This window comes from Leopardus geoffroyi, chromosome D1, assembly GCF_018350155.1.
Source record: "Leopardus geoffroyi isolate Oge1 chromosome D1, O.geoffroyi_Oge1_pat1.0, whole genome shotgun sequence".
NCBI lineage: Eukaryota > Metazoa > Chordata > Mammalia > Carnivora > Felidae > Leopardus > Leopardus geoffroyi.
The window spans coordinates 58,521,210-58,545,293 of NC_059329.1; the positions used below are offsets into that span (position 1 = coordinate 58,521,210).

At 50.1% G+C, this 24,084-nt stretch overlaps 1 protein-coding gene across 4 annotated transcripts in view; it reads right to left on the bottom strand.

Moving 5' to 3' along the window:
• The window catches only part of P2RY6 (pyrimidinergic receptor P2Y6), a 39,689-nt gene that overhangs the window by 12,488 nt on the left and 3,117 nt on the right, over positions 1 to 24,084 (bottom strand). The window contains exon 1 of one of the 4 annotated variants that reach the window (XM_045484095.1): positions 15,940 to 16,326. The exons of 2 other annotated variants lie outside the window; for them this stretch is intronic. The gene's annotated coding sequence lies outside the window, so the exon portion shown is untranslated. Of the gene's footprint in view, positions 1 to 15,939; positions 16,327 to 24,084 lie in introns of those variants that run through there. One more of the 4 variants, XM_045484099.1, reaches the window with a different exon arrangement.

The window sequence follows — 24,084 nt, forward strand, 5'->3', positions numbered from 1 at the left end:
CCCCACACACCTTTTTTTTTTTTTATCTCCCTGTAGAGGTGCGCCGCTTGGATTCCCTTTCAAGCAAGAACCTGCTGTTTACCTGCAAGGAGTGCAGCTGGCTGACAGCCTCTATTGGTGACTTTAGGACCCACCCGTCCTCCCAGATAACCAGGCTCCAGTCTTTTGGGGAAGAGATGGCCCGGATCCAGCTATCTGGCCCATCTTGCAGGCAGTCATTATTCTCCTCTGCAATTTCTTTCATCCAATTCCCACACACCCTCTCACGATGAAGGCCCCACCTCCTGTTTTTCTTTTGGGGGATCCCCTTTCCCCTCTTCAAGTCTTGACAATCTGGGGGTGCTGGACCTGTGACATAGATCTGCCAATGAGAGAAGAGTGGGCTTCTCAGGCCCTATAACTGGCTCAGGGGTGGATGAGTGACCTCCCCTGGATGCCTCAGAGTCAATTTTGGAGATTTTGCTGGAACATTGGGAAGGAGGCAGATTTTCCACTGGGTTTGCAAAGCTGGTAGGAAGTGAGCCTGGAGCTTCTAGGGCCAGGTGAACTGTATGCCAGGAACTGTCCTATGCACGGATGATACTACCAGCAGGAAGGAGACCGTGCAAAATAAAGCCAAGGACGGCAGAGCTGAGAACTGGGAACACACGGTTCCTGAGAACAACACTGGGCACCTGGTTCCCGCTATGCCTGAAGCTTTACCTTCCACTGGACTTTTTGACAGCTTGAGCTGATAAATTCCCTTTTTGCCTCAGTCCATTTGACCTAGGATTCTGTCACTTAAAATCAGGAGTCCTCCCTATAGACCTGCACTTCCCCCTCCACGTCTCCCCTCCTCTTTCCACATCCCGTGTTCACAGGGTCAGCCCCAGAACCCTAACATCCTTTCAGGGGAGGCTGGAACTGGCCATGTACCTGAAGGCTACCAGCAGAGGGGCATGTAGGGACTGGGGGGCTGTCACGTCAAGCCTGATCCCCACGGGGGCTGCCAGGGAAGCCCCCCAATTCATTCCCCATGAGGGAAGCCCCTCCTCCAGCAGCTCCTGGAGTAACCACTGTGTCATTTCAGTAGCTCCTGGGCAGGAGTGTGGAAAGCTAGAAATCCAGCTTCTAGTCCTAGATTCATCACCCACTTGCTGTGTGACCCTGAGGAGGTCACTACACCTCCCCAGGTCTCACCTTGCCGAGCTACTTCACTGTAGCTGTGTAGTTTCTTGGCCACCAAGCTATGTGCTTTTACTGCAAAATCTCATTTGCTTTTTACAACAGCCCTGCCTGGTGGGTTGCATTATCCACATTTACAGATGAAGAAATAGGCTTCGAGAAGGCTGGTGGCTTGCCCAAGGTGATGTGGCGAGGAGTGGTGAGCCAGGACTAGGACACAGATCTGAATAATGATAAAGGCTGTGCTCAGGAAGAGAGGCAACGTTCCTCTGTGTAAAAACTGAGGCCAGAGAGATTAGGAACTTGCCCAAGGTGCACAGTAAATCTACCATGCCACCTTGCCTCTCAGGAACACAGTGGCCTGAGAGAGGACACAGAAACGGGGGCCAAGAGTCAGGGCAGAAAAGAAGACCAGCCTGATTGTCAATGTCAGTCAGACTCCCTCCCTTCTTTAACTTTGTTAGGAATTGGGGACAAGGTCTGCTTTGCCTTTGCCAACACAGGCTCTAGCTCCCAAGAGGCACTGGGAAATGTTGAAGCCTAGTCTGTAAAGATGAGCCACAAGGCACCGTCCTTGGTGCTGTCTGGCTCAATTAAAAAAAAAAAAAAATCTTTGTTTCAGTTGATGACAGGGAAGGCTGGTCGGGGGGAATGAAGGTAATGGCTGCATGAGTAGCACCTCTGCACCTACCTGTGTCCCCCAGCCTTCAGTTGTCAGGAAGGGCAGACCACCTCCACTGCCTTAGTGTTTGTTGTATGTTATGGTTCTGCCCATTTCACAGATGGACACTGAGGCCCCAAAGGTAGGTGGCTTTGTCCACAAATCTCACAGGTAGGGTCTGGGTATGGAGGAAGTCCAGAGAACCTCTCAACTCCCATGAAAGGCAGCTCCCTTGCCCCAGCCCTGCTCTAACCATCCCCAGCACCTAAGTCCACCTGGCAGAGAGAGGAGACCCAAGTGGACCCCAGAACCCAGTGTGTCAATGACAGGGCTCTGAACTGTAGACTCTCAGGGCCAGAGAGGCCTTAAGGGAATCTGACCCAGAGCTCTCCCCAGCCCCTCAGAGAAGGAGGCTCTCTGAAGCCTCTTTGACAGGACTTGTCTGGCCTCCATTTGCATATTTCCCATGACAGGGAACTCACTCCATCTCTCCTAGGCCGCTACACTCCACCATGAGAAAGCTCTCTGGAAGACGTGCTTCATCACACCAAGCCCTGAGATCTGCTCCTAGTCACTACTTTCCTTCCCCAGTCTGTCCTGCCTCTGGGTTCACAGAGCTCAGCTGCCCCCAAATCCCTGGGCACTGCAGAAGTCGTCCCAAGACTATTCACGAGCTGGTCTTCATTCCCATTGGCCAAATCCAGTGCTCATGTCCAGGCCCAGGAAACCTAGTGATGGAGCTCATAAACCAGACATGAGGCCAGAGAGCCATGACCATTTCCAAATCTGAAGACAAAACCCTCTGCTTGGAGCACAGTCTCTTCTTACCATTTTGGGAAGATAAAACTGAGGTCTCCCCCGCAGCCTTAGAATCTTGCCAAGTGGTCTTCAGTCCTCTAGAATGTCTTCCACCAAACCCCAAATCCTCACCCTCAAATGTCAAGCATGTAGCACTGGGGCCTCATTTGTGCCCAACCTAGTGTGGGAGGAGCTGTGCTTTGTAGGTATCTGAGGGGTGACCTGGGATGAGGAAATCAAAGGCAGGGCAACTGCCTGGCTCTGAATGTAATGTGGGAGGTCAGCGGTGACACAGGCAGTTCCTGCCGCAGAGTGCATTGTTGTACGTGGCGTGTGTATGAGGAACACAGGACAGACCTCACCTCCTTCAGGTGGCCACTCAAACATACACGTTCTAGATGAGGCCTTCCCCTACCACACTAGCTAACATTGTAACCTCCCACCTTACACACGCACACTTCCTACTGCCCTTCTCCACTGTATTTTTCTCCATGGTATTTACCATCTTCTAACCCACTATTTTATTTGTTTGCTATTGTCTGCCTCCTCCCATCAGAACATAAACTCCACCAGGGCAGGTGTTTTTATGTTTTATTCACTACTGCATCTCCAGGGCTTAGGATGGTACCTGACACATAGAAGGTACTCAGTGACAAATTGTTGGATGGATGGATTTCTAGGGGTGACTCAAGAATACCTACACAGAGAGGACTTGGGGTGGAAATCTGATTGGGGGCATATGGAACTAGGCTTGACATTATGCTTGTATTGCAAACTACAGTTTGTACTCAGAGTATGTTTACTGGAGATTAGAGGCTGATAGAGACTTCAAAGCCACCCATTGGGCCGCCTCTATCTGGCTGTGTATATGAGAATCAGGCTGCGAATAGTCCCAGCTGAGAAGGGTGAACGGGACATGGCCTGGTGGTGCTGGGCTGCCTGTCTCTTCCTCCTGCCCCGTGTGAGGTCTTCCCTGGTACTTTCCCCACCACTCCCACACTGGCCCTGTTCCATCCTGCTGTCCTCCCAGAGCCTCTCAGTCTGCAACCATCTCTCCCTTGGCACTGGGGCCTCTAATATGAAGGCCTCCAGAACGCTGGGCTAGCATCTTCCTAGCCCCTCTCCTTTCCCTTGCCAGCCTGGAGCTCTAGTGCAAGACCTGGGGCTCCTGTGAACACAACCAGTCCATTTGTATCCCTTGTTCTTGGCACCAACAGACCACTTAGTCCTGCCCTGTGGGGTTGAGGACGTGACTCAGCAGAGAGCCCTGAGGGCCCTGAGACCCCCACCAACTGGGTCACCACCCCACTTGGCTGAGTCCCCAAACTTCTGCCTGTCTTGAAGCGGTCCCTCTCCCATCTCCTCCAAGCCTCTGCCCCATCTTTCTTGTCAGTCCTATCCTCCACTCCAACAGCCCTCAACTCCTCCTTCAAAGCAAAGTGTACCCTTTCAGAGGGGCCTCCTTCAACTTCCTGGCCACGTAAAGAGCCTTGAATCTGTTCCTGGGTCTCCCCTTTCCCCCTGGACCCCAGGCGGCCTCCTGCAGTGCAGATCCCACCCTCTGCCCAAAGCTTCCGCTCAGCCCACAACACTCCCCATCCTCTGGTCCTCCAGCTGTGCTTCCTCCTTCACAGTCCAGCCCGTCCAAGAGTCCTCTGCCTCCCATCCTCCCAGTCTGCCCTCATTTCTCACAGCCCTATAGTCTGCCCAGGGCAGGGCAGACCAGAGCAGGGAGCCTTGGGGCCAGCTCAGGGAAGGGTGGTGGGCACCCTATCTTTCTAGGTGAGGCTGGTGAGATGGGACCACGGGCACCAGTGACCGTTTGATCTCTATCCCAAGGAAATCTCAGAGGTGACCTTGACATGACAGGCCCTGGGGAAAAAACAGGTCGCTGTGAGGTCATTTCAGTTTGACACTCCCCGACCCCTGGTGCAGGGCTGGGGGCAGGGGGGTGGGGAGGGAGCGGTTTCTGTGGCTTCCAGGAATAGGCCCGGATTCTGCTGGGAATCTGGGGTGGGGTCCAGGGTGGGAAGTGGCACCTCCAGAGCATCTGTTTAGGTGGCAGCTGGGGGATTCCGGTGGGGGGTAAATGAGGGAACTGACACTTCGCAGCACTCACAACATGGGTTTGCGGAAACATCACAGAGTAGTAGGGGCTGTTGATAATGGAGCAGGCGAGGGTGGCAGGCAAAAGCTCTCCAAGCTACCCCAGTGACACGCCTGGTCATAGGATATCCGAGGATCCACTCTGGAACAGGTCTCTGCTCAGAGGTCCCTGGAAAACCCGGATTTCTTCAAACCTGGTTAATTCCAGTTCTCCCATATGGTCCCATACACGCCCCCCCCCCTCAACCTATCCACCCCCCAGTGTAAGTGAAATCCAACTGCCCGTTCCTGGCATCTGCACCCCTGTGCCACACATCACCACTCCCTCTGCAAAGCTTGGCACTTTGCAGGCCTGGTTTCTGTCCTGGCTCTACAGCTCCCAAGCAGTGATTTCACCTCTCTGAGCTTCAGTGTCTTTAATTATAAGGTAGAGACAATAGCACCCACCTCACAGCATTGTTGGGGCTCAACAACGGATCTAGAACAACCAGCCCAGTATCTGGAGCAAGTGGGTATTCACTCAGTGGGGCTTTATTTTTATTACTTATAATGTTATCACAGACCAGCTGAGAAACGGCCTCCCTTGCAGCCTTTGCTTATTCATTCATTCATTCTTTCATTCATTCACTCTTTTGACATGCGTTTTCAGGAAGCCTTACAATGTACAGGGACTTCACTGGGCTCTGGTCCCTATCCTTGAGGAGGCCCAGCTGGTGGAAAAGACAGATGAAGGGGTCTCCAGGAAGACAGAGGAGGCCCTTATGCCTGCCTAAGGTATCAAGGAAGGATCCCTGGAGGAGGTGATTCTTTGTTGGAATGTGGACAAGGAAGGGGAGGGTGTTTCTGGCAGAGAGGCCTGCTGGAGATATGAGGGCACAGGGTACCTGCAAACGTTTGTGTTTGCAGGAGGTGAGGCTGGGAGGCCATCAGAGGCAGGTATCAACAGTTCTCAAACGTGAGGCTACAAATTTGGCCTTTGTACAGTGGGTGCCAGCCAAGGAGCCCTCAGTGGTTTATAAAGCAGGGTAGAGGTGTGATCAAATTTGAGATTTAGGAGGTCCCTCGTGCTGCTGGATGGAGGATGGACTGGATGCGGTGAGAGTCCAAGTCAGAGACAGTAGGGCACAAAGTGGGGCCTTGGCTCCAGGGCTAGTGTGGTAGGGCCAAATCAGGGGCCTTGAATGCTAGGCTCACTGCAGCCTTCTGCCCCTCTTCTACATAGCCCTCCACAAGCCCTGACAGCCAGAGTACTAGAAAGACAGATTGGAAAGCGGGCAGTTTGTCAGTGATGCCCTGGTCCAGTCCTCAGGTCACAGCCAGGAATCTGAGCCCTAGAGCAGACAAGAGGATGGCCTACAGTCCTTGAGTGAGTCCACGGGGGCCTTGTGCCCCTGTACCCTCTTCCCAAGGCTGCTGCTTCGGTCTGACTCCTCTCCTGGGGAAGCAAGGATGTGGCTCTTGTAGATGAAGAGTCCAGAAGGATAATTGGCTCCACCTGCCAGGCCCATGTAGGCCCTCTCCTCTCCAACTGAGGAGGGGAGCCCTCAGAGCTTCCTGAGTTCTCTCTTCTCCCTCACACCTATTTTTCAGCTGAGGAAATTGAGACCCAGAGAAGAGAGGCATTCGGCTCCTGCGATAAACACAGCTCTCTGGACCTTGAGGCGGGTGTCAGGTGTGGGAGATGGAATAGCTGGGTCCTAGCCCTGGCCCTGTCACTGGGCAGCTGGATTCCTGATTCTTTTTTTTTTTTTTTCTTTAAGTTTATTTATTTATTTTGAGAGCGAGAGCGAGAAAGAGCACAAGCAGGGGAGGGGCAGAGAGAGGGGAAGAGAGGATCCCAAGGAGGCTCTGCACTGGCAGTGCACAGCCTGACGTGGGGCTCGAATTCATGAACCATGAGATCATGACCTGAGCAGAGATCAAGAGTTGGACACTTAACCGACTGAGCCACCCAGGCGCCCCGTGAATTCATTATTCTTGAGGAGACTCGGCTGGTGAGGGGTAGAGCTCCTACAGCACAAGCTTCCGGCCCTGGCCTGGCCTTTGTGGGCGGCACTGCTCCCAGGGCACACTCCGCTTCCACACCAGCCTGTGTCTCTGCAAGGCACAGCTGAGGAGGACAAAACAGGAAGAAACCACGTACCGTCTGCTCCAGGGAACCGTGGGCCTCGGCTGGTCCCTTCTCTGGGCCAGACCCCACCCTGCCCAAGGGAGTCAGATGATCTCATCAGCACAGCTCAGCCAGGCCAGGCCCCTGTCCTCAGCCCCACCAGCTCTCCCAGCGTGGGGTTGGTGAAGAGGCCTGGCTCCAGTCCCTGGAGCCTGTTGACGTAACCAAGCCTCCTGAGTGTCTGGGCTTGTGCTTGACCTAGACCCTCCCCAGGGAAGGGGGTGGACCGGGGGGAGGATAGGGGGCTGCACGGGTGTGCAGTGTCAGGTGCCTGCCATCCTCCAGTCTCACCCAGAGAGACCAGTGGGGCCGCGTGCGCCCATTGCCACTCCCCTAGTGGGAAAACTGAGGCCCCACTTGAAATCAATCACCGAGCCCTGTTTGTGTTCCATACTTACATCTGTCAAACTGTGCCCTTGTCTCATCCTGTGGTCCCTGCCACAGCCTAGACCACATCCACCCAAAGCTCTGTCTTCCATCTCCCCAGCCAGTCCATCTTCTTTTTGCAGCCAGAGGGATCTCTGTTTGGCAAAAGTCTGACCTCATCACTCCCTTGCCTGAGCATTTTACAGCACCCTGGGGACTGAGGATAAAGGCAAACCAGGGCCCTGCTGACATCTCTGTTCTCAGCACTCACCCCTGTCCCTTGTACACCACCTGCAAGGCCAGGAGCTACATTCAGTTCCTGGAACCAGCCATGCCTTTAGTCCCCACTCGGTGTTCCTTCTGCCGCTGGATGGCCCTTTCTTCATCTCTGCAGCTGGCACACTCCCACTGTTAGCTCAATGACAGGGGAGATCCATGTCCTGCCCTCAGGAGCTCAGTGTAGACAAGGGACCCGAAGACCCGTAATCCGAGGCAGGCATCAGTGCACCAGAGTCCTGCAGGAGCCCAGGCGGGGAGGGATGGTCTGCAGGGAGGGGAGGCTCAGTGGGGGAGGCAGCAATGGAAAGGCCAAGTGCACATGGAGGCACAGGCATCTCTGGCAGAGGGAAGAGTAAGGGCTGAGGCTGGGTAAGGCGTGTTGAAGAACACAGCCGGAGCTGCCAATATACCAGCAAATGTGGTTGGAAAAGAGGCCCAAACTAATGCTACTAATAATACAATTACTGAACACTTACTGTGGGCCAGAGGTACAACACTCCAATCCTCACAATGGCTCTGGGAGGTAGGACTGGTATTATCTCCATTTAATACCTCAAGTGGGAAAACTAAGGCACAGAGATGTCAGTTAGCTAACTTACCTAAGGTAGCACAAGTAGAAAGAACAGCTACTGGGCTAGGAACCCAGGCAGTGTGGCTCCAGAAGCACACATTCTAAGCTCCTACAATACAGAAGGACTGGGATAGGGAGGTTCTCAGGCGGCAGGGGAATTTAGCTCCTCCGCTCTCTGCCCAACCTTCTTGGGACCCAACTTGCCTGGGCTCACCCTCACACTAGTCACAGGGCCCCATAAGTGCTGTCTCCTTCTGGGGAAGGAAGTCTTCAGGGACCAACTAAAAGGATTCCTTCTAATTCTCCCACTGGTTCCCATGGGAAGTCTGAGGCCAGGGATGCCCTTTTAAGCACAGCCTCCTAACCACAGCTGCCCATCAGCTTCCCAGAACTCTTCTGGGGAGGAACGCTTGCCTGTCAAGCGTCTCTTGCCATGGGGAGCTCCCTCCCTCACTGCATGGTAATCTTGTCCATTCAAAGTGGGTGCCTGGCCCTGAGCCGATCAGCTAGAGCATCCATACAGACCCCTTACCAGTGATTGGTTTAGAGGAAACCAATTAAAGTTTGTTCCAGGAATTTTGGTGGAACCAGCATGAAAGGTTTTCTCCCTTTTCCTCTAGGATTATTAGTTGTAAGGGCCATGGAAGCCTGGTGCTTCTAGAAAGAACGTGGGTGAGAATGTAGGAAGCAAGTAGAAAGTCAGGAGAAAGGATATAAAAAGAGAGCGCTGATGACATGACGGCACTGGTAGATTTAGCCACGCCTGGTCTAGGTCTACCTTCAACTTTTTCTTTACATTAACTAATTCTTTTCTTGCTTAAACTACTTACATTTGTCACTTGCAATCAAAGCCTCTCTGACCCATATGACACCAAAAGAACAGGCAACAAAAGAAAAGAATAGATAAACTGAATTTCATCGAAATTTAAAACTTCTGTGCATCAAAGGACACTATCAACAGAGTGAAAAGGCAGCCCATAGAATGGGAGAAAAGATTTGCAAATCATTTATCTGATAAAGGACTAATATCCAAAATACACAAAGAACTTCCACAACTCAAGAGCAATAACAACAACATGACAACCTAATTCCAAAAATGGCAAAAGACTTGAATAGACATTTCTCCTAAGAAGATATACAAATGGCCAACAAGTACATGAAAAGATGCTGAAATCACTAATCATTAAGGAGAATCGCCTCACCTCACACTCATTAGGATGGCTATTATCCAAAACCAGGAAATAGCACGTGCTGGTGTGGATATGGAGATATTGGAGCCCTTGTGCATTGCTGGCGGCAATGTAAAATGGTGCAATTAAAAAACAAAAAAAGCCCATTGAATTGCCGTAAGATCCAACAATTTTACCCCTAGGTAAAAATTGAAACGTACTTTTAAACAGACTCAAACAGATTATTTATACACCAATGTTTATAGCAGCATTATTCACAACAGTCAAAGGTAGAAACAACCTAAATGTTCGTCAATGTAAGAATGGATAAACAGACAGTGGTCTATCCATACCACAGAATACTATTCAGCCTTAAAAAAGGAGATTCTGATACATGTTATAACGTGGATGAACCTTGAAAACATTATGCTGAGCAAAATAAGCCAGATACAAAAGGACAAATACTGTATGAGTCCACCTATGAGAGGTACCTAAAATAGTTACGTTCATAGAGACAGAAAGTAGAATAGCGGTTACTTGGGGCTGGGGGAGGGAGAAATGGGGAGTTATTATTTAGTGGGTAGGGGGCTTCAGTTTGGAATGAGAAAAAGTTCTGGAGATGGACAGTAGTGAGGATTACACAATGCTGTAAATGTATTTAATGCCACTGAACTATACATTCAAAAAGGGTTAAAACGGTAACTTTTATGTGTGGTGTAAGAAACATATTTTTTGTCTTTGCCCCTGATTCCTGACACAAAGCTCCTACATTCCTTGGAATTTCCTGAGTAATAGGAGCATCTTTTGTTCTAATGATTGACTCTTGGCAGGCCCCTGAATGATTTCAGGATGGGGGCTAGTTGCCAGAAAGAACAAACCTTGATTAGAAGCTTGGAACTTTCAGTCCTGCTCCCTAACCTCCAGGGAAAGAAGAGGGGCTGGAGGTTGGGTTCAATTGCCAATGACCAAAATAATGTAAGCAATCATGCCTATGTAATGATGTCCCCCCTAAAAAAAAAAAAACTCCAAAACTTGGAGAGCTTCCAAGTTTGGTGAAGACATCAAAGTGCTGGTGAAGGGTGCCTGGGTGGCTCAGTCAGTTAAACATCTGACTTCAGCTCAGGTCATGATTTTACAGTTCATGAGTTTGAGCCCTGCATCAGGCTCTGTGCTGATGGCTCAGAGCCTGGAGCCTGCTTTGGATTCTGGGTCTCCCTCTCTCTCTGGCCCTCCCCGACATGTACTCTGTCTCTCAAAAATAAATTAAAAACGTTTAAAAAATTAGAAACAAAAACAAAGTCTGGGAAGATGGTGCCACTTACGTCATACCTCACCCTATGCAGCTCTTCCATTTGGCTGTTCCTGAGTTGTATCCTTTATAATAATCTGGTAATAGTTAAATAAAGTGTTTTCTTGAGTTATGTGAGCCGTTCTAGCAAATTATCAAACCTGAGAAGGGAGTCATAGGAACTCCTGAGTTCTAGACAGTCAATCAGAAGCATGGGAGGTCCAGGACTTGTGACTGGCATCTGAATGGCGGGGGGTGGGGGGCAGTCTTGTCCTGTGGGACTGAACCCTTCACCTAAGTGCTAATCCTCAGAGTTGGTGTCAGAATTGGTTGGCATCATGAGGGGAAAAACCTACACGTTTGGTGATGCCTTCCTCTGGGACAAAGGTCAGGCAGGCTGACTGCCCATTATGAAAGATTCAAGTTGCCTCTGGTCTAGGCTCCTTTCTTGTAATGGAACTCACCGTGTGTGCAGGTGTTATTTGGCCTTCTTTCTAGTGCCTTGTGGCAACTGGGGCTTGACAAACTGGTGCTGATACTGATATTCTCCGAGGAACAAAGTTCTTTGTCTAGAACCAGGAGTCTTAGGTCTTCTGCCAACATCCATTAAAATGTAGTAGGCTAACTTGTTAGCTTCGATGCGTGGTAAACTCACAAGCCCTTCATGGTTCTTGATACTTACTACCTGCATCAGAATCTCAGGTGGGAGATATAGGACATTTGTGTTCTTGACAATTTATTATGATAGTCAGCCAACTCAGGCTTGTAGGAATCTTGCCATAGAGTGAAACCTTGGAAGAGTTGGTTTTCTTTCTTTTTTTTTCCGGATTTTATTTATTTTTTGAGAGAGAGAGTGAGCAGGGGAGGGGCAGAGAGAGAGAGAGAGAGAGGGAGAGAGAGAGAGAGAGAGAGAGAATCCTAAGCAGGTTCCACAATGTCAGCACAGACCCTGACGTGGGGCTCGAACTCATGAACCCTGAGATCACAACCTGAGCTGAAATCAAGAGTCAGAGGTTTAACCAACTGAGCCACCCAGGCGCCCCAAGAGTTGGTTTTCCTAAGGAACTGGCACTTTCTTCTTCTGGGAGGCTGCTTCTCCTTTCTTGTTCCAGCACCCAGAAAGCTCAGGGTTGAATTTCCCTGTGCTTCTATCTTAGCATCAACATTGGTCTCAACCTTCTGTGCAACTTGTAGGTTCCTGCTTCTGTTTTCCAAAAAATTAATATATAATCTACCTACCGTAAAATTCACCCTTTTAAACTGTACAGTTCAGTGGCTTTTAGTATATTCATGAGATTGTACAACGATCTCTACTATCTAATTTCAGAGCATTTTCCTTACCATAAAAGAAATCTTGTACCCATTAGCACTTGCTTTCCATTCCTCCCCCTCCATCTTGTGGAAATTACTTACTTATTTTCAGTATTTATGGATTTGCCCATTCTAGATACTTCATGTAAACGGGATCATAGAATACGTACCATTTTGTTTCTGGCTTATTTCACTTAGCATAATGTCTTTAAGGTTCATACATGTTGTAGCATGGATCAGAATTTCATTTTTTACAGGCGAGTAATATTCCGTTGTAGGGATACCCTACATGTTTTGTTTATCCATTCATCAATTGACAAACATTTGGGTTGTTTCTGCTTTTTTGGCTATTATGAATAACACAGCTATGAACATTTCTGTATAAGTTTTTGCATAGATACACGTTTTCAATTTTCTTGGATATATACCTAAGAGAGGAATTGTTGGGTCTTATAGTAACTCTATGCTTAAATTTTTGAGAAATTGCCAAACTGTTTTCCAAAATGGCCGCACCATTTCACATTGCCACCAGCAATGTATGAGAGTTCCAATCTCCCCACATCCTCCCCAACGCTTGCTATCGTCTGTCTTTTCCAGGATAGCCATCCTAAAGGGTGTAAGGTGGTATTATATTGTGATTTTGATTTATATTTCCCTAACTACTCCTTTTCTATGTTGTTGTTCACCTTTTACCATTTTATTTTATGTATTTCCGACTGGAGGCCTGACATCTTTTGTAGGACAAGTACCCCCATGGAGTAGGAGAGTCATAGCCTTCAGGGCTAGACTGGCCCCAATTTGACTATTAGCTGTATGACCTTGAACAAGTTTGACAACACTCTGAGTCTCAGTTTCCCCACTTACTAAACTTAAGTTACAGTATTCACCTTTCATAGTTGTTGTTACTGTAAAGATAGATCTACAATAAAGCTGTGGTGTAGGCCTGGCACAAAGTGAGTCCTCAATGAATCTCACTAAGGCTGGGAGTCTGACAGGGAGGTTTCTGAGACCCAGGATGGGGGCTGCTGGATTTTAACCTATCATGTGCTTTATTCCAGGAACTTTTTATCACAGAGGCATTTCAGGTTACCTCACACATTGGCCCCTCTGAGTCTCTATATCCCCTTTGTGACATGAGAAATGAGGCTGTGTCCCATCACGTCAAATGCTGGCAAATCTGTAGGGTTCATCCTAACATCTTTCAAGTTTTGTCTCTCACTCAACCATCAGACTAGCTGCAGCCTAAAGGAGTATCTCCTCCTTCGGATGAAGGGCTCTCCAGTGTGAAGAAGGAAGTGAACTGAAACTTGTTGAGGACGTACAGTAATGTTATGCGCATTATCTTATTTGTCACTCCATGAGTCGGTCAGGTATGCTCTATCATCCCATTTCACAAATGGGGAAACTGAAATTCCAAGAAGTTAAATAACTCATCTGAGATGACACAGCCAGCAAATGCTGGTGCCGGCATTCAAACCCAGCTCTGATTTCAACATCTGGTTTCTTTTTCCCTGTACAGAGTGTTCCTCCCCCCAACCTCTGCCCCCCAGTAGGAGGTGCTCAGGAAACTTCACTGACCTGAATGGCTGGTTCTCAACCCACTGGCTTGACAGAGACAATGTCATCCCTTTGAGCTGAGATCTACCTCCTAGACACCACAGGTCAGCTCTCTCTTGGGGCCACAGCACAGCCCTCACTCTGTCCCGAGCCCCCAAAACCAGTCCTGCGTGGGGAGTCAGGATGCCAGGCTCTGCCCCTACTACCACAGACTTAGCCCACCCAGGCCTCAGCTTTCATCCCAAGCTGGCTAAGCAGAAGGCTGGATCCGCTCGCTCCAGGGTCCCTGGCATCCAGCACGGGGCTGGGCACAGATGCTGCAGACCTAGCCTAGGCCATCTTCACAAACCCATAGCTGCATCTTGCATTGGCCTGCCCTCCCACAGGAGTCGTTAGTGACTGGGCCAGCTCTAGGGAAGGGGGAATAAGAGGATATCTCTGTATGCCCAGGCCAGGTTTCTGGCCTTTACTAGACATGCCAACAGTCAGAGAGGAAGAGTCAGAGCTGTACCCACCCCAAACTGAAATAGAAACCCATTTTAGAGACAAATGCGGAAATGGCCCCAGGACCAGAGGGGTGGGGTAGAGTGTCATTGGGGAGGACTCAGGAGACACAGCTTCCTGAGAGTCTTGCCTGGTCGCTGCTACAGTGAGCACCGTTCACCAGCCTCTGCCAACTCATCCCTCCTCCAGGGAGGACAAATTAGAATCCCAGGTCCCACACTTGAACTTCTCTGAACCTCAGCCTCCTCGACCGCAAAATGGGGATAACAATAATCTTGGCTGCATTTGTTAGCTCAATCTAAGTGACCGAAGCACCTAGCACATAGTAGGTGCTCAATAAATGGTAGCCATTGTTATTATCACTTAACTTTCTCTTTCAGCTCAATGTTGACCGAGTGATCTATTCATTTGTTCTTTCATTCATTTATCCATCCAGCCATCCCCACTAGGTGGGTCACAATAGTTAAGAATAAAGCTTCTGGAGTTAGGTAGGAGTTGAAACCCCAGAAATGCCACTAATTGGCTGAGTAACTCTGGAAAAGCCATTTTTCCTCACCAAGTCTTCATTTCCTTGCCTGCAAAATGGGAATAATAAGAGCACCTCTGGAGGGTGCGGGAATGTCGTGAAGGGTCATTGGGACAATGATGTGGACAGAGTCTTAGAAGGAAAAGTGGGTAGCAGGTGAGCCACACAGAGGAGCCAGGCAAGGTGCCAGCCCTGCAGACCAGGCCATGCTGGGAGCACCAGACAGCGAGGCCTCCAGGGACAGACACAGGATGAGGCGAGGGCGGCCAGGAGGGAAGAAGAGTCAGCAGGCTCAGAAACAATTGCTAGGTTTCTGGACCGCGGCCTGCTCCCTTTCTGGTAAACTAAGAAACAGTGAGGAAACACAAAAAAAGATCGTAAGAAGTTTAGAGGAGAAAAGCCCTAGGCAAACAGGGAGCCTTAGGCAGCATGGAGTTGCCCCACCCAGCCAGGCCAGGGAACATGTACAGGCACACACGTTGCACACATGTGCACACACACTCACAAGCTGCACATTCTCACTTGTGCATACACACCCAAGGGCTTGCACACACATACAGATGCGTCCTCAGAGGCACGGCACTTTGTAGTTTGCCAACAGCCTTCTCATTTACCATCTCATTTTATACCAAGGGGTGGAGAGAGTGTCCTGAATTGGCTTGGGTCTCTTTCCAGAGCAGGCAAGATACGTGAATCCCAGACATCTTCAGGAGGCCAGGGACCCTCCGAGGGCTGTGCTGCCTCAGTGTCTTCCCCCCTGGAGGTGTCAGTGGGTGTTGAATGGCAACAGAAACCCCAGGAAAGTTTTCACCCAGCTTCCCCAGATACACTCGTTCACCCCGCTTCACTCTCCTTCAGCAAGGCACACTTGGACTCAAGAACTCACTTTCCCCACCAGTCACATGGGGTCAGCTCCAGGTTGTCTTGTGATTTAGCTGGGATGGCACAGGCAAGAGTCTGCCAAGGGCCTTCTATGTGGATCTGGTCACCTAATCCTTCTTAGCCTCTCCCCACCATATGCTCCGGAGGGCTCTGAGGGCAGAGCCCAGCCTTCTCCCTGGAGGGCCCTCACTAGCATATAACACTTAACAGTTTTCAAATACTCAGGAAGAGATCATCATGATCCCCATTCTACAGAGTAAGAATTTAGGCCCAGAGAGGGAACGTGTCCTGTGCCACTCGGGACTCAAACCCAGACCTACATGGCTCCCAGTTCTGTCTTCACTCTTCCACCCCTCCACCGAGGTCCCTCTCAGTCCCCACGTCTCCATCTCCTCTGCCCTGCACGCTGTGCGGCCTGGAGGCTCTAGGCACAACCAGGCCAAGGAAAGAAGGAGGACCCTCAAGGCTTCTCTGGCTCCCACTCCAGCCTGTGAGGAGCCACAGTGCCTGCAAGGTGGGCTGTGTATGAAGCTCTGAGAGAAGGTGGGGGCTCGGGCACCCTCAGGGCCCTGACCCAGAACACTCACCCAGGAGTCAGTGAGCTTCACGGTGGTCTGTGAGGCGTTGGAGCAAATTCTAACTCCAGAGCAACCCTTATAGCTAGCCAGTTCCTGTGCCACAAACTGTCACGTGCATGTTTCACAGAAGCCCCAGGAGGTAGCAAGAAACCAAGAAATCAAGGAGGGGAAGTAACTTGCCGCAGCACAGAGCTGGCAAAGGGCAGGGCGAATCCCAAGAACACGCAAGCTCATTCAGCCACTACCTAGTTGTGAACAGTTACTTCACCTTCTGAGTGTGCTGACGTTCAGAATGGGTACCACCCATTTACCCCTGAGGGCTGTTGGGAAGATTGCATGAGATAACATTTAAGGACAGGGCTTGGCACAGGGAGGCACTCCTCAGTAACCATTAATCTCCTCCTCCTCTCCACCCTACCCCTCAGCCCTCTCCTGATCTTTCTCTGAAAGGTCTGGAGAGAGCTGGCCCTGCTCCTTGCTGCCAGAGGGAACAATCAACCTGGTTTTCTTAGCAGGCCCTGGAAGATCCATTAAGAGAGGCTGAGACCCTGAGGTTAACAGCTCTGCTCTCCGCAGCTCGCAGCTCGGACTCCAGATGCTACCTACTCCCCCTCAGGGCTGAGGATGACTCCTCAGCTTGAGTGTGATTTGAGGGGAAAAAAGGCTGAGCCTGGGCCACCATCCTTTCCCCAGCTCTGATCCACCCTTGAGCTTGGGCTTGATGAGAAGGCAGAAAGGGTGACTGTGCTTTGGGCCAATGGTGGCCTGGGACAGTTCCTGCCCCTCCATAAGATTGGTCCTCCTCATGGGGCACCTGGGTGGCTCAGTCGGTTGAGTGTCTGACTTCGGCTCAGGTCATGATCTCACGGTTTGTGGGTTTGAGCCCCGTGTTGGGCTCTGTGCTGACAGCTCAGAACCTGAAGCCTGTTTCAGATTCTGTGTCTCCCTCTCTGTCTGCTCCTCCCCTGCTCACACTCTGCCTCTCTCTCAAAAATAAACATTTTTTAAAAATTAAAAGATTTTTTTTTTTAAGAAGTACTTATGGGCACCTGCTCTGTGCAGGTAATGTCCGAGGCACTTGAGCGCACAAAACAAAGTCCTTGCCCTCATACCATTTACATTCTAGCAGAGGGACCAGTTTATTTTGCTTAATGAGTTTAGTAAATACACAGCAGGTCAGGTAGTGACCTGTGGAGAAACACATGGAAGAGTAGGGGCAGAGAGCCAGGGGGCTGCAACCCCAGCCAAGCTGGGCAGATATCATCTGGAGTCGCTGGGTGCTCTTCTCACATCACCACCTCCTCCCCAGCCCAGAGGAGACCTCAAGCCCTGAGTCCCCAGTCTGTGCCAGGCCCTGACTCAGGGGATCTCAGAAGCAGGCCAGGGCTCCCGTGTACAGGCCTCAACTCAGGACCACCAGGGCTTTGGCATGAAGCATCCTGAGCCTGTCTTCCACTTGTGGCTGTGGGGAAGCCTTCCAAATCCTCTAATCAACTCTCGTATCCCATTGTTGAGAGGGCACTAGGACCCAGAGACAGGCAGGGGCTTGCTTGGATTACACAGCAAAGCAAAGATGTCCTTGTTTCCCCTCCTGCCTTCTCCTCTGGCACGTCCACAAGGGTGGACACAGGGCTGAGCCTCACGGCAGAATGCTGGTCTGTGAGGGGCAGTCTATGCCCTCAGCCAACTCCTGGTAAAGGAGCGTGAGGTGCTCCTCCATTGGGCCCACCTCATCCTCCCAGCTTGGACAGCCAAAATCTTGTTCTCTAAGCCCCAGGAGGCTGAAACAACTCCTTCCCAGTGTTTTAGTAAATTCTGCCTTATCTTGCTGTGTGACCTCAGGCAGGTCCTGAGGTGTCTTTCTCTTTGTGAGTTTCCATTTCTTAATCTATCAAGTGGAGGAAATGAAGTCACCTTTATCGCCGGCTGTCATAAAGAATGAGCTAGATGGCACAAAAACAGACACTCAGACCAATGGAACAGAATAGAGAACCCAGAAATGGACCCACAAACGTATGGCCAACTAATCTTTGACAAAGCAGGAAAGAATATCCAGTGGAATAAAGACAGTCTCTTCACCAAGTGGTGCTGGGAAAACTGGACAGCGACATGCAGAAGAATGAACCTGAACCACTTTCTTACACCATCCACAAAAATAAACTCAAAATGGATGAAGGACCTAAATGTAAGACAGGAAGCCATCAAAATCCCCAAGGAGAAAGCAGGCAAAAACCTCTTTGACCTTGGCCGCAGCAACTTCTTACTCAACACGTCTCCGAAGGCAAGGGAAATAAAAGCAAAAATGAACTATTGCGACCTCATCAAAATAAAAAGCTTTTGCACAGTGAAGGAAACAATCAGCAAAACTAAAAGGCAACCAACAGAATGGGAGAAGACATTTGCAAATGACATATCAGATAAAGGGTTAGTATCCAAAATCTATAAAGAACTTCTCAAACTCAACACCCAAAAAACAAATAATCCAGTGAAGAAATGGGCAAAAGACATGACTAAACACTTCTCCAGAGAAGACATCCAGAGGGCCAACTGACACATGAAAAATGCTCCACATCACTCATCATCAGGGAAATACAAATCAAAACCACAGTGAGATACCACCTCACACCTGTCAGAATGGCTAACACTAACAACTCAGGCAACAACAGATTTTGGCGAGGATGCAGACACAGAGGATCTTTTGCACTGCTGGTGGGAATGCAAACTGCTGCAGCCACTCTGGAAAACAGTATGGAGGTTCCTCAAAAAATTAAAAATAGAACTACCCTATGACCCAGCAATTACACTACTAGGTACTTATCCAAGGGATACAGGTGTGCTGTTTCGAAGGGGCACATGCACCCCCATGTTTATAACAGAGCTATCAACAATAGCCAAAGTATGGAAAGAGCCCAAATGTCCATCGATGGATGAATGGATAAAGAAGATGTGGTATATATATATACAATGGAGTATTACTTGGCAATCAAAAAGAATGAAATCTTGCCATTTGCAACTATGTGGATGGAACTAGAGGGTATTATGTTAAGTGAAATTAGTCAGAGAAAGACAAATATCAGATGACTTCACTCATATGAGGACTTTAAGACACAGAACAGATGAACATAAGGGAAGGGAAGCAAAAATCATATAAAAACAGGGAGGGGGACAAAACATAAGAGACTCTTAAATATGGAGGACAAACACAGGGTTACTGGAGGGGTTGTGGGGGGGGGATGGGCTAAATGGGTAAGGGGCACTAAGGAAGCTACTCCTGAAATCATTGTTGCATTATATGCTAATTTGGATGTAAATTAAAAAAATAAAATTTACAAAAAAAAAAAAAGAACGAGCTAGACATGGCAAGAAGGCAGTCCGTAAACTTTTAGGCGCTACCCATGTGACAGGGGATGTTATATGCCTAACACCCATCCCTACTTGTCTGAAAAACAGCCTCCTCAGGCTTGTGGGGCCCTGGGGTAGCCCCCAGAGCAGCCCTTGATGCTTGATGGGAACTAAGTGGAAATTCAGAAAAGACAAAACCACCTCTGCTCCCAACCAGCAGACTGACAGCTACCAGGAAAAGCCTCTCCTCTGTCCTTGTGATAAGAGGAGGAGGAAGGCATGGAAAGGGACAAGGCCAGGAGGCCTGGGAAAGCTTATTCTGGAAGGAGAAGGTGTAGGCTTGAAGTAACTGTAAGGACCACCCACCCCCTACCTCAGGCCTCCCGGCTGGGAGAGGATGTAACTAGATAAATGTCAGGTACACCCATGTCTGCAAGGGGCTGGGGGTGTCAGTCATGTGTGGGTCTGACCTGGAAGATGTACAATGTATTCACATGGGCACACATATTCAGAACTGCACCTGTGTGTATATGGCATATGTATGTGGCCCTGGAGTACGTTTGTTCACACGCATGTTGCCTGTGTCTCTGCATGTGATGCATGCACATGCACATGTGTGTCCACTCCTGGGGTGCCTATAAACCCCCAGTTCACAGGCCGTGTTTTCCCAGGCTTGTAAATCTTTGCCACAATCCCAGGCAGGCCCAGATACCACAGGAGATTTATGGGGTTCCTGGTCACTGCAGGCTCTTGATTTTCCCCATGGACAAAAGCAGTTACACAAGAGGAGGAAGAAGGCTTAGAGGATTAACTCAGGTCCAGGCCCTCCCAGCTCAGCCCTGGGTGTAGGCTCCTCATAGTAGGCGTGTGCTCAAGGCCAAAGGCCCACCTCCCGGGGCTTGGGGGGGGGGGGGTGGTCCTCAGACCCTCTGCTGCGCGTGGGTACTGACCCCTCCACAGTCACCTCCTGCCCTCAATCACTAGCAGGAACCCCTCAGTCCATGTACAATAGCCACGTATCTTACCTTTTAACCTCATATGTCCTCTACAAACTGGCCAAGCTGACCTTAGAGCCCCACCTCCAGAGTTCCCATCCCTAAGCAGTCACTGCCAGCTGGGTCTCAGGGTCCCCCTCCTCACCCTGTGCTGGGCTCACAGTACAGCTCTGGCTACTCCACTGGGTAAGTCTCCCCTCTTCCTTTTTTTTTTTTTTTTAAGTTTATTTATTTATTTTGAGAGGGAGAGAGAGTGTGTGTGCATGAGCAGGGGAGGGACAGAGAGAGAAGGGGAGAGAGAGAATCCCAAGCTGTCAGCATACAGCCTGATGCGGGGCTCAATCCCATAAACCATGAGGTTATTACCTGAGCTGAAATCAAGAGCAGATGCTTAACTGACTGAGCCCCCCAGGCACCCCTTCCCCTCTTCCTGAACCCTGGTTTCTCTAGCTGTCAGATAAAGCTATTCCCTCCCATGTGAGTCCACAATTGGGAAGGCCTGTAATGAGCCACTGGCCAGCAGGAACAGTGTCCTGTCCATCCTAGGCAACCAAGGGTACTGCCCATTGGCTCCTTGCTGCTCCCAGGAGCCAGGAGGGAAACACAACCCTCAACTCACTGTCTGAAAGAGGAGACCACCTAGCCCAATCTAAGCAGAGAGCCCTGGTCCCTCTGGGATCATCAAAGGAGCTGACCCTACTTGAGGCTTGCAGGTGGCATGCCTGGTGGTCTCCTCTGAAAGGAGGAAGTTGGTCTGTCTGGCTGCACCTCAGCTCTCCTTCTCTGTAGCCTGGGCATCTCACTTTGTCCAGAGTCTGGGGTCTGCTGTTTCCCAATCATAGGAATGTGCAGAGGGGCCACAGAGAACCAGCAGAGGAAGAAGGAGCACATGCCTGTGGGTGCAATCCCTCACTGGTGCACACCGAGCACACCCAGACCCCGACACATCTCCATACAACCCACACAGGTCCACGTACATGCATATGCCCAGGCACCTGCCACACTCAGGGGCATACCACCCCTAGCTTGCACACATGCACCCACATGCAGCCCAGCAGATGCAGGGCTACTGCTCAGCTCCAGAGCAATTTTCACACAGAGAACTTTCAGAACCAAGAAAGAGAGAAGGGGAAGAGCAGAGTCCTTAGATGTCCAGGCTCTTCCTCGGCTTCCTCCCAGAGAGGCCAAGCAGCTCCCAAGGACACAAGATGGTTTGTCTGGCCTGCTGTCTCCAGCCATCCCACACAAGCCCTGGCCAGGATGCTCAGAGAAAGCAGGCAAAGGTCCTCTCAGGAGTGTGGCCCTCAGCCTGCCCAGCCCTGTTTGTCACCAGCTTGAACTGAGGCTTCAGACTAGTAAATCACTCTGGATTTGGGAGTCTAGAGGGCAGAATGTGGGAAAGAGGGGTTCTAGAGGGGACAGAGCCATTCCTAGGCAGAGAGAGCCCAGCCACCCCCTGGAGCCCTCACTTCACTAAATTTCTAATCCATTCACTCATTCTGTATTTATTGAGCTCTCCTGAATGTTGGTGACCTAGTGGCGAAGAGCATTCAGTCCTTGTCTCAGACTCAGCTTGGAGTCCAGCTTCTTCAGAGCTTCAGGATGGGGTAGGTGGGGCACCAGTCCCAGGCTCCTCCATTGTGGCCTGGATCTCCTCCATGGACTCCAGCCACAGCCTGAACTAAGCCCTCCAGGTATAGACTGAAGTATGAACTTTGCTCAGAAGCATTGGCATCATCTGAGACTGTTAGAAATGCACCCTGAAGCCCTACCTTGACCTACTGAATCAGATCCCCAAGGGTGTCCAGGCATATATTGACATTTGAGAAACACTGATATAGAACATTCCATACTGATCTAGTCCCTCTTCCTCCTGGCCTTTTCAGGATGTCACAGACCCATTCGGGTAATAACTATATATGGGAACACACAGTGCTTACAACATCTCATTCAATCCTCACACACCCTTATAAGGTACGTACCATTATTATCCCCACATTACAGATGGGGAAATGAGGCACTGAGTGGTTAAGTAACTTGCCGAGGATTCATACAGATAGTAGTGGCAGAGCCAGGTCTGAACACAATGCTTTGAACCAAATCACTGCCCCATTCAGCACCAGTGTCTCTATGTCTGGGTAGGAGTCAATGTGATGAGACAGGCAATAAAAAAAAGTGAAATACCCAAGGAGCCAATGGACCTCTTCATAAGAATCTAGGAAATACCAGATTTTACTTATTGTTTGCTTTAGAATTTACTCCCTGTCCCTAAAGGGCTGGAGGCAGCACAGACAATAGCCACATATCCCACATGTTTCTATCAGAAGCAAGGCAGAAAAAACAGTAGAGAAACCTAGACTAAGATGGCGACTCAGCTTCCTGGCAGCCAAAATAAAAAGGGAGGGAAGGATGGGGCTGGCGATGGGGAGGCTGTGAGGATTCTTGAGTTGAGCCAAAGTCACAGGGATGGAGAAAAAGGGACCACTGAAGAGATATTTGGGAGACAAGTTCAATGGGACTTGATAACTGAATGGGGGGAGTGAGCAAGAGGAGAAATGGAGGAAGAAGCCCAGAATGTACCCGAGCCCTCTGCTTCTGCTAGGGTGGCTAGAGGACAAAAGGGCATATAGATAAAGACTGGGCACCATACTTCACAGTGTAGACACTGGTAAATGCATGCGACCTGTCCCCTCTTCATTCATGCTACTACCTCTCAGATGTGGGCCACTCCCATCCTCACCCTGCTTCACACAGCCTGGGGGCCCAGGACTCTCTGGCCTCTGCTCTTCCCACAACCTCTGGGAGGCTCCTGCTCTCCATCCCAGCCTCCAGAGCTACTGCCCCTGAAGCTACGGTTCCTTCCTTCCTTCAATCATCAGCTTGGGAGCTGAGGGATGGTCATGGGGAAATATTCATGGAGAGCACCGGGACTCAGGGCAGGGCTGTCAGTGGAAACACTGCAGGGCAAGGGGTGACACCCAGCAGTCTCATAAACTCTCAGCCAATTCTGGGCTCTTCCAGAGGACAAGACCCCCAGTTCTCTTCGGTCTGAGACCAATTTCTCACATGTGGGCTGAGACTGAGGCTTAGCAGGGAGGGAGGGAAGAGATCACAGTCATGGTGCCTTGTGCTGTATTTTCATACCTCTTCATCTGATCATTCATTTACTCATTCTTTCCTCACCTATTGGACTAATTAGAGTCTCGTCCAGGTAGTCAGTCCATGACAGTGCTGACGTCCTCAGCGTTAGGAGAGAGAGGTCAGGGTATTTTAGTCCTGTGTGCCAGTTTGCCAGATGACGAAGTGAGTTCTGGAGAGGGAAACTGACTTGTCTAAAGTCACTCAGCTGAAGCTGGAACTGGCTGTCAGCCCCCCACCCCCCACCCCATGCCAAGTTCACACCCAGCTGTGCATTAATGGCACTGTTCTTGCGAACACTGCAAGAGTCTTTTCTACAACCTAAGACACAATGAGGTTTGCCTCTGGGGTCTCCTCAGCCCCATTTCTTTTTCTCTCCCTTCATCCTCTCTGTGTCCCCTCCAGGAGCCCAGTGATCCCACAGGGGATCCCAAGGGGAATGATGACAACCCTGGATCCCCACCATTCCCTCTCCTGGGCCATCCTCGCCCCCTGATTACCATGAGCTCCAAGTACCTCCACTGTCCTGCTGAGGAGGGGCTTCTGGATTCGCTGTCACCCATCCCAGGGAGCATATGGCCTTTACCAGAAGCCTTCCCTTACCCCAGAGGAGCAGTTCCAGTGCCTGTGCTTGGCTATGGAGGGACGTTTCCTGGGGCTTCTCAAACAATTCTGCAGA